Source organism: Amaranthus tricolor, chromosome 8 (assembly GCF_026212465.1).
Source record: "Amaranthus tricolor cultivar Red isolate AtriRed21 chromosome 8, ASM2621246v1, whole genome shotgun sequence".
NCBI lineage: Eukaryota > Viridiplantae > Streptophyta > Magnoliopsida > Caryophyllales > Amaranthaceae > Amaranthus > Amaranthus tricolor.
Window position 1 is genome coordinate 9,460,089 of NC_080054.1, and position 18,696 is coordinate 9,478,784.

Below are 18,696 nucleotides of genomic sequence, written 5' to 3' on the forward strand. Positions count from 1 at the left end.
AGCATGCTTGGTTCATTGGGCGCCGGGAGGCCAATAACGCCCCTTGACCGAGGTGTTACCATGAGGGCCTTGCAAACCCCAATATGGTGGCCTCTTCACTGGTTTAGTACCCCAGTGTGTTAGTTTTTCCCGAAGGTAGGACCCGAGTGGGTCAGCTGGAGGGGGCATGAGCTCATACTTTGCCAATGGGCGCCGGGAGGCCGATAACGCCCTTGGCTGTGTCACTATGCCATGAATAGAGAAAGGATCCACTACCTTGAATATACCTTGAGAGGTTAGCAGTTGAAAGAGAAATTATGAACAAATAGAAGTGTTTAGACAAGTGAGTAGATTCATTATTGCCATACTATATCGTTACCTACAGTTTGTTCGATGACTATAATTGTTATAATTGTATTTATTACTGACGTGTGCATGTTGTTGTTGTTTGCTCATGACTCTCTATGATGTTCCTGCTATGACGCATATGACTATGGTCATTATGTTGAGCAGCAGGAGGATCATAGCTTGGCATGTCAGGTATAGGAGCTTCTTTTGCTTTGCGTTGGGGAAAGAGCGGAGTACGATCGTAACAATTGTGTATAAATCGTCTTAATGCTTGTAGCTTCCATGATACTTGTAAAGTTTTCTTTTGGGGTTGTAAAATTTCTTTTGTATGGAGCCATGTGACTCCTCGTATGATCCATAGATCCGCTGCGTAGTTTTAGATGTACAGTAGGGAGAATACTCCTTTAGTATCCGTCAGATCGATGCGTTAACACTGGAACCACGATCCTCGTTAGAGTTGAAGTTTTGTGAAGCCGACGATGATTTGTTCCGTCGTGACGTATTCTTTTGAAAGGCGTTATAGGCCTTAGATTAGTTTAATCATGCTAATCAATTATAACTACATATATTCTATTCACATCCTTAGTTTTCAGTAGAGATGCTGTCGAAATTCCGCTCACTCACCCTTTTTAATTAATCCTTAGCGTTTATGTTAAGTATTTTCTCTTCTTTTCTTTTTTATGTAACACCCGAATTTCCTCCCTTCCTTCACGATTCTGGTTTCGTTTAAGGGGTTGGAAATTCAGGGGTGTTACAGGTGGTTACCAGAGCCAGTGGTTCCTACTTTGACGCTCGTATTCTTATGTCTTTAAGGAATTGTTTGAAGTTAACGTCACGCATGAGAGCTGGGGCAGATCTAGGATAGATAAACGACTTATGTTTTGCGTTGTGGTGATTATTGCATGTGTATAAGTGGAATAAGTCAAGTAATTTGATATTAGAATCATAAGTGTTAGTTGCTCATACTTATGACTCTCTGGTGAACATGAGTTTGTTTAACAGATGCTAATTACATTCTTTGCAATATTGAGTATTATTTAGTGTTAGTGAAGCTTTTGGTACAATCTACTAAATTTGTATAATAATTCTTAAATGTGATGTTAATTGAACCTTATTGGTATGAGAAGGTTAATACATTACGTGATTTGTTACTTGAGAATCTAGATACGACAATTTTCATTTCTTATATGCGAAATTCCGTCTTTTAACTGCTCATTTACGAAATTCTTTAAGACAAGTGTATATAGTACGTGTTTGGAATTCTTTAAGATAAGTGTAGTATTGTTTAAGGTTGATTATCATAGAGGTAGAAGTACCCATGTAGACATGTTAGATCGTGGGTTATATCTCCGACCCCACTCTTTCTCTTCTTTTATCTTTGGAATAGATGAGAAATAAACTTATATTTGTGTTGGATGATGCTGACAGGAAATGCCTCCTCTATCTAGCAAACGTTTGAGGCAACGCTCTTCTAACAAGGCACTACGTGAGCTAGTTATGGAACTGGCCGAGGAAAGGAGGTCAAAGTACAAGCCGGTCGCAGAGACAGCTTCCTCTATAAGCAAGAGAATCTCTCAAAATAAACCTCCTACGTACTCAGGGACTGGAGAACCTGCAGCTTTGGAAAGTTGGTTACGGGAATTTGACAAATTGTTTAACGTGGTACAATGCCCAGAGCACTTGAGGGTAGACCAGGCTGCATTTTACCTTCAAGAAGAGGCAGATTATTGGTGGTCGAATGCAAGAGATAGTGTGATGAGTGATCCTGATAATTCGCTAAGTTGGAAGGATTTCAAGACGATGATTCGAGAAAAGTTCTACCGACCGCATATCAGGAAGCAGAAGTCCAATGAATTTGTCAGGCTTGAGATGGGAGAGATGTCCGTGGATGAATACTATAAGAAGTTCATGGAATATGTCAAATACTGCCCTGACGACGTCCCTACCGAAGAAAAGAAGATGCAAAGATTTGAATTGGGATTAGTGAACCAGGTGCAAGTTCACATTGATAGTGACAGGTACACCACATTGGATGCGATGTATCAGAGAGCCGCTCAAGTTGGGAGCTTGCTCAAGTTGGATAAGGGAAAAGAGCCCGAGGCTAGTAGTAGGACCGCCCCAAGTGGGGAAAAGAGGAAAGAGAATTTCCATCAACAACACAGTTTTCATTACAGCAAGAGGCATCGAAGCTTCAATGACCAACACCTTGGAAATAGGAGAAATGGTAAGCCTCAGTCGGGAGGTGCTAGTGATCGAAAGGTTGTCAATGATCGTCATGGCAAGGAGAGGGTCTTCTTTTGCTCTAAGTGTCCCAACAATCACCCGGGGAAAGATTGTAATGGAAATTTGGTAGAGTGCAAATATTGTGGCAAGCTGGGACACCGAGAATATGAGTGCTTTGCAAAGCATGGACATCCAGCTCAACAACATAATGGGCAACAAAGCTCCAGACCGGGGAATTTCAGAAATAACAACAATGGAAACGACCACGGTAGTAGGAAGCCGAACCACCAGAGGGATTGGAATGGAAACCGCACACCTCAAGGTAGCTTCAAGCCTGGAGGGCTTAATGGGAACAACAATCGGAATGGCAATGGAGGAGCCAGCACGGCGGTAACTCATCCAACTACTGGGAGGTTGACAGCTATTAGCAGTAAGGAGGCAGAGTCGGCAAGGGATGTGGTGACAGGTACGTTCCTTGTGAATTCAGTACCTGTTAAAGTATTGTTTGATACTGGAGCATCTGATTCTTTTCTATGCACATCAAAGATCGAGAAGTTAGGATTAAAGAACCCTGAATCCAACTCTAATGTAGTAGCGATTCCATCGGGGGAGTTATTCCAGTGTAATAGGTTATATAGAGGAGTTTCTTTAATCATAGGAGGAGTTGTTTTCCCTAGTAACTTGTATGAGCTCGATATGGATGACTTAGACATCATTCTTGGGATGGATTGGTTAGGTCATTTCAAGGCAGAGATTGAGTGCGACAAACAAGAAGTGAGGCTTGTAGGACCTAAAGGAAAAAGGGTAAAGTATAACAAGGGCACTCCGGGGTCACGGGCTAAAATGATATCTTCTTTGAGAATGAAGAGACTGCTGAGGCAGGGATTGCCTTGTTACTTGTGTCACGTTCGAAGAATAGAGGATAAGGTTGTGGCTCTTGAGACCGTTCCCGTCGTAAACAAGTTTATGGATGTCTTCCCAGACGAAATACCTGGAATGCCACCTACTCGGGACTTTGAATTTACCATAGACTTAGTACCGGGAGCGGGACCCGTATCTAAAGCGCCCTATAGGATGGCACCAGCAGAGATGGAAGAATTGAGAAAACAAGTAGAAGAGTTGTTGGAGAAAGGGTACATACGACCGAGTGTTTCGCCCTGGGGAGCACCTGTGTTGTTTGTTCGCAAGAAGGATGGGAGTATGAGACTATGCATAGATTACCGTGAGTTGAACAAGGTTACTGTGAAGAACAAATACCCTCTACCGAGAATTGATGACTTGTTTGACCAACTTAAGGGAGCCGGAATGTTTTCGAAGATTGACTTGAGGTCTGGCTATCATCAATTGAGAATAGCGGAGAGAGATATACCCAAGACGGCCTTTAGGACTCGCTATGGGCATTTTGAGTTTACAGTGATGCCATTTGGGCTGACGAATGCACCAGCAGCATTCATGTGTTTGATGAATCGGGTATTCAGTGCATGTCTTGATAAGTTTGTCGTAGTCTTCATCGATGATATCTTGGTGTATTCAAAGGATGAGGGAGAGCACGAGCAACATTTGAGGCAAGTATTGCAGATACTTCGGGAGAATCAATTGTATACCAAATTTTCTAAGTGTGAGTTTTGGCTTGAGAAAGTATCATTTCTGGGGCATTTCGTATCCAAAGAGGGAGTTACCGTGGATCCAGCTAAGATTGAGGCAGTGAGGGATTGGCCTACACCGAAAAATGTGACCGAGATTCGAAGTTTTCTGGGTTTGGCTGGTTACTATAGAAGATTTGTGAAGGATTTCTCGAAGATTGCCCGACCGATGACTAATTTGATGAAGAAAGACAAGAAATTTGAGTGGACCGAAGAGTGTGAGGGAGCCTACCAAACATTAAAGGAGAGATTGACTACTGCACCGATTTTAACCCTTCCAGACAGCACGTCCGAATATCTTGTGTATAGTGATGCCTCGAAAAATGGGTTAGGGTGTGTGTTGATGCAAGATCGAAAGGTTATTGCTTATGCATCACGACAACTTAAACCGCATGAAGTCAATTATCCCACTCATGACCTAGAACTAGCAGCCATTGTCTTTGCTCTGAAGATTTGGAGACATTACTTGTATGGAGTGAAGTGCAAAATTTATACTGACCATCAAAGCTTGCGATACTTGTATACACAACAAAATTTGAACATGAGGCAACGAAGGTGGCTAGAGTTGATTAACGATTATGATGTGGAGTTTAATTACCATGAGGGTAAGGCCAATGTGGTAGCCGATGCTTTGAGTAGAAAGACTTGTCATTCCTTAGTTTCCTTGACTGTTCCTATAGAGTTGCAGAGAGACTTGGAAGGATTGAATCTCGAGATTGTACAGCGTGGGGAGCTAGAGTCCCGGTTAGCAGCCTTATCCATTCGACCTTCAATTTTTGAGGAAATTTTAACAAATCAAGCGGGTGACTCCTTATTGGAGAAAACGAGAGAGCAGGTTAGAGAAGGAAAAGCTGAAGGATTCATGATATTCGAGGATGGTAGCATTCGATATAAGGGTCGCTGGTGTGTACCTTCTACTTGCACAGAGCTTAAGGAAAAGATCTTGACAGAGGCTCATAGCTCAAAGTACTCTGTTCATCCGGGAGGAGATAAAATGTATCAAGACTTGAAGCAGACATTTTCGTGGTCGGGAATGAAAAGAGATATTGCTGAGTTTGTTTCCAAGTGTTTGACTTGCCAGAAGGTAAAGAGCGAGCATAAAAGGCCTGCGGGTTTGCTCCAACCTTTGGATATTCCTGTATGGAAATGGGATGACATATCCATGGATTTTGTTTTGGGTTTACCGAGGACTAGGTCAGGAAATGATACGTTATGGGTGATCGTGGATAGACTCACCAAGAGTGCTAAGTTCATTCCGATGAATAATCAGTGGGATATGGATCAGTTGGCTCGAGCTTACCTTAAGAATGTGGTACGATACCACGGTGTCCCTAGATCTATAGTGTCTGATCGTGATACAAGATATGTGTCGAAATTTTGGGAAGCATTTCAGAAAGCTTTGGGTACAGAGCTTCTTAGGAGCACATCTTTTCACCCGGCTACTGATGGGCAAACTGAACGCACGAATAGAACACTTGAAGATATGTTGCGAGCAGTAGCCTTGGATAGGCAAGGATCTTGGGATGAGTGCCTAGACATGGTGGAATTTTCATACAATAATAGTTACCAGGCAAGCATCCAGATGGCACCTTTTGAAGCTTTGTACGGTCGTCGTTGTCGTAATCCAGTATGTTGGGACGATTTCAGTGAATCTGTCACTCTAGGACCGGCTATGTTAGAGGAGATGACTGATCAAGTAAAAATGATTCGAGAAAGACTTAAAGCGGCCCAGGATCGACAAAAGTCCTACGCAGATCTTAAGAGGAGACCTGATGAGTTCGCCGTAGGGGATTTTGTGTTATTGAGAGTTTCACCGATGAAGGGAGTCATGAGGTTTGGCAAGAGGGGGAAGTTGAGCCCAAAGTTTATAGGACCTTATGAGATCACAGAGAAGGTAGGCAAGGTCGCTTACAGACTAGCATTACCCAATGAGTTGGGTAAGGTCCATGATGTGTTTCACATTTCGCAGTTGAAGAGATATGTTCCCGATAAATCTCATGTGCTAGATCCCGAACCCTTAGATCTGGATGAGAATCTATCTTATGAAGAGAAGCCTATCAAGATCTTAGATTCTAAAGTGCGTAGTACGAGGAGAAAAGATATAAAGATGGTGAAAGTTCTATGGGCTAACCAGCGCACACAGGAGGCAACGTGGGAAACTGAAGATTCCATGCGTGAGAAATACCCACGCCTTTTTCTTGAGGTTAGTAAGTTACGGGGTCGTAACTAAGTTTTAAGGGGGGGTAGAATGTGATAGACCTTCGCGCGTTTGCATGCATTTCCTCCTCTATGATACCGACCTATTACAAAATTGCATGCTTTTGATTGATCGTGTCGAGTCAATTGTATGATTTTTACATGCTTTTGATTGATTATGTTAAGTTAATTGTGTGACATTTACATGCCTTGTTTGGGTGTTGAGTTAATTCAGATGATTATGAATGTTCGGAACGAAATACGTTTGAATATTTGGATAGAGCGAGTATAATAGTGTCAATGAGGTCATGATCTTTGAGTTAATTCTTTATGCTTAAAATCGTTAAGACACCTTATTGAATTATTAGAAATATAAATTTTCACATTTAGCACCTTGGTTGCTCTAGTTTCGGGGACGAAACTCCTGTTAAGGGGGGTAGTCTGTAACACCCCGAGATTTTAATGACGTAATTATTTAATATTTTAATAGTTTTTTTAAAGATTTTACAATTATTATTTAATTATTTTCGAATTAGCTTTAATAAATTTCTTTCACATACGGATTTAAATGTCGACTTATATAGATACTAAAAATATAGTTACGATTTCTCAAATAAAGAGGTTCGAATCAAAATGATTATTTTATTAAAATGTGTGAGGCCGCAAAGGTGAGTCTCTTAGTTGGGTCTCGCAAGCAAAATAAACCGAGATAAAAATAAATAAATAAATAAACCTAATAATAATAATAATAATAATAATAATAACAAGTATAAAAGAAGCTCATGAAACCCTAAATACAAAAGCTAGCCGTCATCCTCTTCTTCTTCCTCGTTCTTTCTCGTGCGCCTCCTTCCTTCCCTCCTTGCACCAGCAGCCGTCCTCCCCGCAGCCGCATCTCTTCTTCCTCCAAACCGGCAGCAACAGCCGGCTTTTCTTTCCCCACGCAAGCAGCAGCCACAGCACACTCTCCTCCTCCCTCGCTGCGTCTCGCCAGCAGCAGCCATGATCGCTGCCTTCTCCACAATCGCCAGCAGCCGCCACGGTCTAGACGCTTGGTGTTAACCGTCTAGTCTTTACTCCTTTCTAATTACCCCATTGTAAGCTCTCTCAAGTTCACTCTAAGTAATTTTGCTAGTTTTTAATCAGAATTTTACTAAGTTTATGAACTTTAGTGTTAAATTTGTATGATTTTCATTAAATTCTTTTGTGGGTAAGAGTTTGATTGATGAATTGAACCTATTCATGATTTAAAGTTTGAAGTGTGATTAGAAATTATGGGATGTGTGTTGATTGTGTATTAGTTTGGTTTAATCTTATCATAGGTTATAGAAATAGTATTATCTTTGAATATGAAATAATTAGGGTTTGGATTTAGAAATGAAATTACAAATGATGTACGTCTATCTTATATTTTGATGGTGTGATGATTGATTAAATAACTTTAAAAGTTGTTTGAAACTTAGTTGATGGATTTTGTTGTGAAAATTAGTAATGGTGGTGATTGTAGTGCCTATGGAAGTGATCTTAGTTGTTAAATTGGGATAAATAGCTGCTAGTTGTTATGATTTGATTGTTGTGAATTACAAGTATTCTTATTAGGTTGTTATTGAAGTCATAATGCATAATCTTAGTAAGGCCGTGAGAATGATGTCAACTTATTGTAAAAAGTTGTTAAGTTGCTTGTAGTGATGCTCGATTGTAGTCTCTCTAACTTGGGAGGATGTAGTGAAGAATGTTGCGATCTGACCACTTTAAGAATTGTCCTCACGTCATAATATAGTTATATGTAACTTCGTGAGACTTAAGTGTGAATCGTCATAACTCAAAGTTAGTTGATGTAATGAAGCAGTCGACATAATCCTTTTATTCTTTGCCGATGGAAAAACTCGTGTTATTGTTGAATTGACGATGATGCTTGGTGTTGAATGAGATGCGTACGTGCTAAAAGTAATTGGAAACTTGTCGTGAATGGATGATAGAGGTTACTTGGTTTTTAGCTGGTATAACAAAGTAGTTAAGAGAACTTATAAGTTCTATCCCTAACTTGTATAGGTTCCCAGTTTATAAGAGGAAAGTAGACCCCTTAGTTGGGCGATTTTTGTAACTTGTGGTCGTGCATTGACGCTTGCAGGTACGTACACGCAGTAATTAATTATCATATTCATTGTTTCAAAGTATTATTCATATTTCATGATTATATGCATCGTATTAGAATTATAAAACGTCAGAAAGTAAGTCATGCTAGTGGATGGTCATAAATAGTGATATAGGCAAGTAGAGTGGAAGCATTAGGAGACTATGAGAACAAATTTCTAAATAGTAGAGAACGCACCATAGTTGTGTGTAGTATCGAAGTGTTTTTCCTACTTATTGAGCCTTGATTTATGATTAGTTGGCGTGACTCAGCTGGATTATGTCCGGTTGATTTATTAGTCCCCTAGGTGAGGTTCGACGGGACCACCGTAAGGGGGGTATGAGCATGCTTGGGTCATTGCGCGCCGGGAGGCCGATAACGCCCCTTGACCGAGGTGTTACCATGAGGGCCTTGCAAACCCCAATATGGTGGCCTCTTCACTGGTTTAGTACCCCAGTGTGTTAGTTTTTCCCGAAGGTAGGACCCGAGTGGGTCAGCTGGAGGGGGCATGAGCTCATACTTTGCCAATGGGCGCCGGGAGGCCGATAATGCCCTTGGCCGTGTCACTATGCCATGAATAGAGAAAGGATCCACTACCTTGAATATACCTTGAGAGGTTAGCAGTTGAAAGAGAAATTATGAACAAATAGAAGTGTTTAGACAAGTGAGTAGATTCATTATTGCCATACTATATCGTTACCTACAGTTTGTTCGATGACTATAATTGTTATAATTGTATTTATTACTGACGTGTGCATGTTGTTGTTGTTTGCTCATGACTCTCTATGATGTTCCTGCTATGACGCATATGACTATGGTCATTATGTTGAGCAGCAGGAGGATCATAGCTTGGCATGTCAGGTATAGGAGCTTCTTTTGCTTTGCGTTGGGGAAAGAGCGGAGTACGATCGTAACAATTGTGTATAAATCGTCTTAATGCTTGTAGCTTCCATGATACTTGTAAATTTTTCTTTTGGGGTTGTAAAATTTCTTTTGTATGGAGCCATGTGACTCCTCGTATGATCCATAGATCCGCTGCGTAGTTTTAGATGTACAGTAGGGAGAATACTCCTTTAGTATCCGTCAGATCGATGCGTTAACACTGGAACCACGATCCTCGTTAGAGTTGAAGTTTTGTGAAGCCGACGATGATTTGTTCCGTCGTGACGTATTCTTTTGAAAGGCGTTATAGGCCTTAGATTAGTTTAATCATGCTAATCAATTATAACTACATATATTCTATTCACATTCTCAGTTTTCAGTAGAGATGCTGTCGAAATTCCGCTCACTCACCCTTTTTAATTAATCCTTAGCGTTTATGTTAAGTATTTTCTCTTCTTTTCTTTTTTATGTAACACCCGAATTTCCTCCCTTCCTTCCCGATTCTGGTTTCGTTTAAGGGGTTGGAAATTCAGGGGTGTTACAGGTGGTTACCAGAGCCAGTGGTTCCTACTTTGACGCTCGTATTCTTATGTCTTTAAGGAATTGTTTGAAGTTAACGTCACGCATGAGAGCTGGGGCAGATCTAGGATAGATAAACGACTTATGTTTTGCGTTGTGGTGATTATTGCATGTGTATAAGTGGAATAAGTCAAGTAATTTGATATTAGAATCATAAGTGTTAGTTGTGTAGACACACCACAGCAGAATGGTGTAGTTGAAAGGAAACATAGACACATTCTTGAAACTGCCAGAGCTTTGTTTTTTCAAGCAAAATTGCCTATACAATTTTGGGGAGAAGCTTTACTTTGTGCTACTTACCTTGTAAACAGAATGCCTTTAAAAAACCTATACATAATTCCACTCCCTATGAGATTCTCTTCAAACAATCCCCAAACTATAATTTCCTCAAAGCCTTTGGTTGTCTTTGCTATGTTTCTACACCTAAACATAATAGAGCTAAACTAGAGCCAAGAGCTATCCCATGTGTGTTCCTTGGTTATGCTATAGGACAAAAAGGATACAAAGTCCTAAATTTACAGTCTTATAAAATTCTTGTGTCTAGAGATGTTGTGTTTCATGAGTTTCATTATCCTTTTCATCTAAAAAGCAAATCTAATCCCTCTCCTGCATCACATCTTTATTTACCTGTTTCTACTCCTATTTCTTCTTTCACCTTTGATGATATTCCTGATATATACCTTAATACTCAGATTCATAGTGATACTTTTGATTCCCAAACAGTTGATCTTTCCACTCCTAATCATAATCCACCAACTATACATGCTTCACCTTACTTAACTGATCCTTTATCTTCTAATTCTTACCTTATCTCTAAAATTTCATCACCATCATTACAAATTCCACAAAGACAATCTACCAGGACAAGGAAAAAGCCTGCTTACCTCAGTGATTATCATTGTCTTTCTAGCATGATACATTGGTGCAATCTAGTCAGTCTCAGTCCTAATGATTTTTCTACATATTCAGACAATAATTATTCTGAACCACAGTCTTATGAAGAGGCTGTTCAGGACACAAGATGGGTCATAGCTATGGATTCTGAGATTAAAGCCCTCAAGAATAACAACACTTGGGAAGAAGTAACACTTCCGAAAGGAAAGAAGACAGTCAAGTGTAAATGGGTTTATAAAATCAAGCTAAAGTCTGATGGTTCTTTGGAAAGATTTAAAGCCAGATTAGTTGCAAAAGGCTATACTCAGAAACATGGTGTTGATTTTGAAGAGACTTTCTCTCCTGTCATTAAAATGCCTACTTTAAGATGTGTTCTGTCTCTTGCTTCTCATAACAACTTGCCTGTATATCAACTTGATATAAACAATGCCTTTCTCCATGGTGATTTAGTTGAGGAAATTTATATGGAAATGCCTAAGGAATACCTAATCCAAAGCACAAAGTCTGCAGATTGAGAAAGTCATTATATGGTTTAAAACAAGCATGCAGGCAGTGGTATGCTAAACTGATGTCTACATTACAGTCACAAGGTTTTATACAATCTAAATCAGATTATTCTTTATTTCTTCAAAGGTGTCAAGGGCATTTGACTATAGCTATAGTATATGTTGATGATATTGTGCTCACTAGTTCAGATTTATCTCAAAAAAAATTTGCAAAAGAATTGTTAGATTTCAGTGGCTTTGACATCAGCATGATCTCACCAACTCCATTACCAATAAATTTGAAACTATATGTTGATCATGGTGATCCAGTTAATAATCCATCACATTATAGATCTTTGATTGGTAAACTGAATTTTTTGACAAATACGAGACCAGACATTAGTTATGCAGTTCAAACTCTCAGCCTGTTTATGCAAGATCCTAGAAAACCACATTTACAAGCTTTACAACATGTTTTGCAGTACATCTCAGGTAACGTAACAAAAGGTATTCTCTTAAATGGTTCTGAATAGCTTACGTTACAAGCATTCTCTGATGCTGACTGGGCAGCCTGTCCCAATTCTAGGAAGTCAGTCATTGGCTATCTGATTCTTCTAGGGAAATCTCTTATATCATGGAAAAGCAAGAAACAACCTACTGTTTCTAGATCATCCGCTGAGTCAGAATACAGAGCAATGGCATCAGCAGCTAGTGAACTTACATGGCTCGTGAGATTATTGGAAGAATTGGGCATTCAAGATCTCAAACCTGTCACACTTAACTGTGACAATCAGTCTGCAATATATATAGCAAAGAACCCAGTGTTTCATGACAAAACAAAACACATAGAAGTTGATTGTCACTTCACAAGGGATAAAGTCATGGAGGGCCTTATTCAACTAACATATTTGCCTACCAAATCTCAACTCGCAGATTTGTTCACTAAATCCATTCCGTCACCACATTTCAAGCATCTTCTCTCCAATCTAGGATTAGTCACAACACCTAATCCTAGTTTGACAGGGGTATTAGGAATACTGCTTCCGCTTCATCATGACCACATTCTATTTTGATAATTAGTTTTTTTGTAAGAGGTGTTTTTGCCACCTAAGCAAGTTTGTCTAGAGACCTTATGCCTTCTTTAAAAACAGAAAATTATATCACTCTCATAATGATATTTTTTTGGTTCTTAATCTATTAAGATCAAAACGATTTTCTATTACAACTGTCTTTTTCCTTTTGATAATTTTATTTTTCAACAAAAAGAATCTTAGAAACAATGCTATTATAGCGACATTAAAAATTACTCATAGATCGCACATATTCAATGATTTTATTTTATGGGGTTATCTTTCGCTTCATAGATATGGTTAATTAGCCTTATGGTGCCAAAGTTTATTATCATATGGTTGTGCAACAAAAGTATATTCTTACTTCTCGCATTTGCTTGTCTTCATACATCATTACTAAAAGAAAAAGGAGAGGAATTAAATTTATTATTCATTTTCATTATCATAAAAAGGAGAATCAAAAGAAAATTTAAAAAAAAAGAGAAAAAAAAAAAAAAGAAAAGAGAAAGAAAGGGATAAATTATGGTATTGCTCATAAAAATAGGATAATGAATAATTCTGAAAAACAAATAGTTCAGATTTATTTCATGAGGCTTGTTGTTTCTATAGGTGATATATATGAGTGATTGGATGAATATGAACCTCAAATCATCAACTTGTGTTTATTTTCATTGAGATCGAAAAATTTGTTCCACTTAAAGACTAAACGCACCACATGTACTTAAATTATATGATTTTTCCAAATATTTAATCAAGTTTATCAAATTATTAAAGCCAACATAATTTAGTTGAGCACTTAACAATATGATTACCTTTAGGATGAATTTTTAAAAAAAGTTAAGATGGATTGATAGCTTGTTATAATATATTTCCGAAAATCATTTATTGGTTTTCTTTGTTTTTATTTTCTCATAGCACTACTAAAGTGAGGGGCTATTGATGTCTTGAATAATTTGGATTGGATGGGTATCCGACAAAAATAAAGTTTCTAAATTTATTGTTCCTTAATTTAATAAAGTTTCTTGGATTTAAAAGGTTAGGTTTTGGCCTTGTGTATAAATTGACACTATTTTGATCTTCATTCGTAGTACCATTAAAAAAAAATGGGTATGAGATTGCATTTCATATTAATCTTAGAGGATATTAATTGCATTGTATTTGCTATTAACCCTTATTAAGAGACCACACTTGTTTATTCTGTAGTCGCCTAGAAGTTTACAAGAAATACAAGGTTTTTGCAAGGCTTAGTTCAACATGCTAATTGTGACTCTGATTCTTACAACAGTAAGTATTAGGATTTCCTAACTTAGTATACTTGTTCTTTCCTTCTATATACCACCTTGTCAATTCTCATTTCTAATTCTTTTTATTGAATAAATACTATATTAAAGTAAAACTTGAATAAATAATATTTTATATATTTTAATAAGTAATTCTTTGAGTTAAAAGTTAACGTTTATGCTGTAATCGCTAAAATATAAACTATTTGGTATTTCATTTTTACATTTTGATTTTTAATTGATGAATTGTTTAAATAATAACAATATATATATATATATATATATATATATATATATATATATATATATATATATATATATATATATATATATATATATATATATATATAAAACTAGGCATGGCCACGATCTGGGTTGGGCCGGTTCCGTTCCGGTTCCGGTTCCATTTGGAACCTGTCGCGAACGGTTCCGGTTCCGGTTTCGGGCGGTTCCAAACAGTTCCTTGGCGGTTCATGAGGCGGTTCCGGCGGTTCCAACTCGCGGGACGGGCGGGTCGGACCATCGAGTCCATTTTTATTTTTCCTTTAAATATTTATATAATATAAAAATACTATAATATTGCGGACGTACCTTTGATAATTACTTGATTATTAGCGAAATTCATTGCTTGTCAAGTTGTCATCGTTATTAAAATATTTACTAAAAATAATGAAAAAAATAAATTAATAAGAAACGAATCAACGATAATGTCGATAAAGATGATTAATTAAAAAAGAAGGAGAATATGGACTTGAACCTAGTACCCAAAGAAATACTAAGCTGCCTACGTATCCCGAAGGAATCAAAGCCCACGTAGTTCTTTGTCATACCTTTTATTTGTAGTTGTTAAATGTTGATTTATCGTTGTCCGATTGATCCTATTCGTCTTCGTAATCATCATCTGGTTGGTTAGATGCTTCCGCTGACTCTATTCCTGACGATGATGCAGATGTATCCATCATCATCCATGGATCATCATCATCGCATTGATCATCATCATTCTTTAGTCCTTGTGTTCGAATCTCCGCTTGATCCCAATCTTTCTTGCAAACACATATTTGAATACTATATGGAGCAAGACGAGATCTCTTTTCGTCCAAAACTCTTCTACCTGCACTAAAAGCAGACTCCGACGCAATCGTAGAAGCAGGAATTGCAAGGATATCCTTTCAATAGTAGAAAAAACCTCATTTGCTGCGGTTTTTTTTGCCATTATTTGCTGCGGTTATGGCTCCCAGCAATAGTGATAGCAGAAAATGTCCTACTTTAAATGCTGCGGTTCAAAACCGCAGCAAATAAGGGCATTATTTGCTGCGGTCATGGGCAAAAACCGCAGCAAATAAGGAGGGTTATTTGCTGCGGTCAGGGGCAAAAACCGCAGCAAATAAGTAAGGTTATTTGCTGCGGTCAGGGGCAAAACCACAGCAAATAACTCTCTTTTTTTTTTTTTTTTCTTTTTCCGTTTTATCCTTATAATAATGCAAGAATAATACAATGTAATAACAGTGATTAATCCAATGATAATCACAGATAAACAACATTAATCTCTTTGTAATAATAAACTCTCGCTCGTATATATAATATATTATTATGTACGTACATATATATATATATATATACATATATATATATATATATATATATATATATATATATATATATATATATATATATATATATATATATATACACATTAAAGTATAAAAAATTATCTATACTAATTACATTTTATCAAGGACAAATATTAGCAAGATACGCGGCAATCTTGTCTTTTAATTCGCGCATCTCTTCACTTCTCAAAGGGCGTGTTTCCCTCGGAATGTCGTTTAAAACCTATATATAATATTAAAATAAAAGATTAATATAGAAATAAACATTAGATTTTACCAATAATATATTTAATCAAGAACGTAACAAATACTTACGGCATCTATATATTCGACTCCAAAGTCCTTCACGGAATTTATAATATCGTCCATATACTTCAGCGCGTAGTAACCGCAGTCAACGGAAGAAGAAGGTTGTTGAAAGCACTAAGAGAAAATAGATGTTAGTGTCAAAAACGGTTAAAAACGCATAAAATCGCAATTTATCACGTAAATTCTAGAATATGACTATGATTTTCAATGCTAACAACTTCTACACAATAATATATATCAAATAGTGTTGTGTGCCAAGTTTCGTGCAAAACAAACAAAGTTTGAGCTACTTTACGCGCGAAATTGAAAAAAACGCTAAAAAACACTTAAAATCGCAACTTAACACCTAATTTCTAGCATATGACTATTATTTTCAATTTTAACCATTTCAACACAATAATATATGCCAAATAATGTTGTGTGCCAAGTATCGTGCATAACAAACCATGTTTGACCTACTTTACGCGCGAAATTGACAAAAACGCTTAAAAATCCTTAAAATCGCAACTTAACTTCTAATTTCTAGCATATGACTATTATTATCAATTCTAACCATTTCAAAACAATAATATATGCCAAATAGTGTTGTGTGCCAAGTTTCGTGCATAACAAACCATGTTTGACCTACTTTACGCGCGAAATTGACACAGCAGCAAACTAGTGACCAGACCACCTTGCACGACACGTGGAGACCAAACCTACGCATCCAGGACCTAGGCTAAAGTGGAAATGGAATCTTGGTACTTGGATCTAGCTATCAAGGTCCTAAAACCATTCTAACAATCCCCGTGGACTCCTAGAAAATGAGCTGAAGGAGGGCTGCTCGGCAGTTTGCTAGATCAGAATTTTGTTTAAGTGTTTGTGGTTGCTTCGTGTACTTTTCATGATCATTTGTAGTTTTTGACTGTGTCATTAATCAAAGCTTACGCACAACATTAATCCTTGCATAACCAAGGCCTTAATCAGCCCCGGTTTCGCAGCAAAACCAAGTTTGAGTACTTTACGTGCGAAATTGAAAAAAACGCTTTAAAACCCATAAAATCGCAACTTAACTTCTAATTTCTAGCATATGGCTATTATTTTCAATTCTAACCATTTCAACACAATAATATATGCCAAATAGTGTTGTGTGCCAAGTTTCGTGCATAACAAACCATGTTTGACCTACTTTACGCGCGAAATTGACAAAAACGCTTAAAAACCCTTAAAATCGCAACTTAACACCTAATTTCTAGCATATGACTATTATTTTCAATTCTAACCATTTCAACACAATAAATTGTGAAAAACAAATATGACAACAACAAGAACAGAAGCAAATTTAAGCATTTAGACAACAACAAGAACAAGAACAGAAGCAAGGATTTACAACAACAAGAACAACAAGATTATATTCGATTTTTTACAACAAGAATAAGCAACAAGAACAACAACGTAACAAGATTATTTACAAGAACAGCAACAATAAGAAGATGAACAGAAACATAATTATATTCGATGAACAGCAACAAGAACAGCAACAAAATTCGAATTTGGTTCAAAATAAAAATAAGTTAATTAATTTTGGTTTTTTTTAGATATTTATCACACGTACAGTAGATGAACAGAAGCAACAAGAACAGCAACAAAACAGAAGCAACAAGTAGGTTTATGAAAATTCGAAGTTTGATGATGAAAAAGAACAGAAGCAAAGATTTACCTTCAAAACACAAGTTTGATGATGTACAGTAGATGAACAGAAGCAACAAGAACAGCAACAAGTTTGTGAAGATGAATAGCAACAAGTTTGTGAAGATGAACAACAACAAGTTTGTGAAGATGAACAACAACGAACACAAATGAAGATGAATAACAGCAAATGAATAAAACAGCGTTTGTGAAAATGAAGATGAACACAAGAAACGAACACAAATGATCTTGATGCTTAATCTTATACGTTTGTGAAGATGTAAAAGAGGAACGAAGCAAATGAAGATGAAGCGTTTTTTCAATGAAGAACAACTGTATAACGTATTTGAGAAGATATGCGAAATAAAAAGAAACTGGCGGGTTTTTGTCCAACGGTCATTTGCTGCGGTTCATAACAAAACCGGAGCAATTAATCTAATTTTGAAGGGTTATTTGTTGCGGTTGTGGAAAAACCGAAGCAATTAATCTAATTTTGAAGGGTTATTTGCTGCGGTTGTGGAAAAACCGGAGCAATTAATGCATGATGCTAGGGTATTTGCTGCGGTCAAAGGGTTAACCGCAGCAATTAGAGTATATATATATATATATTTTTAATATGTTTTCCTATTTTTTGCTGCTAATACACAAAAACCGTAGCAAATAATGAGCAGCAAATACATTTTTTTCCACTAGTGTTCGCAATTCTCGATAATATGGGGAATTTTATTGATTTTTCTTTCCACCACTCTAAAATACTATAGCTACCTTGGTCAATTTCAAAGTGATGTTTTAGATAACTATCTAATTCTAAATATGCAGTGGAGGGTGAAGAAGATGATCCTACAAAACTATCATCTTGGCTCATTATATTAGCTATTACGGAATTATAATAAGAGGGACGTGCCGAGACGCTAGCACGCCTAGACGTATTGCGTTTTGGGTTATATACACTAGCATAGTAATCATAAAGTTCTGCCAAAAGTTTTTTACAAGTTCCAACATAATTATGTACATCACTAGGCGGGCGATCTAATGATTGGTAGTAAAATCCAATTATTTTAGTAAGGACTTCTGTTTTAAAACATGGGTCTAAAATAGTTGCAATTCCATAAATATAAGGAAAATCGGTAAAATATGTCTTCCACTTATCCATCATATCTGCAAGAATCGGCTTTAAATATGGGTTAGTATCATCATGCATATGTTTAAGAAGATGATAAAAAATAGTAATACACTCACTTATTAGTAAGATAAGTTAACTATATGAGCACAACAACGTATGTGTAATAAGCTACCCCCAAGGATAAAACTAAATGCAGGTTCGTTATACAAAAGTTCCATACATTTAATGTTAGCGGTTGCATTATCGGTAGAACAACAAAATATCTTATCTAAT

The 18,696-nt window shown here is 37.1% G+C and overlaps 1 long non-coding RNA gene across 1 annotated transcript; it reads left to right on the top strand.

The window, feature by feature from the left end:
* Positions 1-7,465: 7,465 nt before the first annotated feature.
* LOC130820556 (uncharacterized) lies at positions 7,466-9,765 on the top strand. Its single transcript, XR_009045231.1, has 3 exons — positions 7,466-7,486; positions 8,442-8,520; positions 9,358-9,765. It is a non-coding gene; the product is annotated as an uncharacterized LOC130820556 (long non-coding RNA).
* Positions 9,766-18,696: the final 8,931 nt, after the last annotated feature.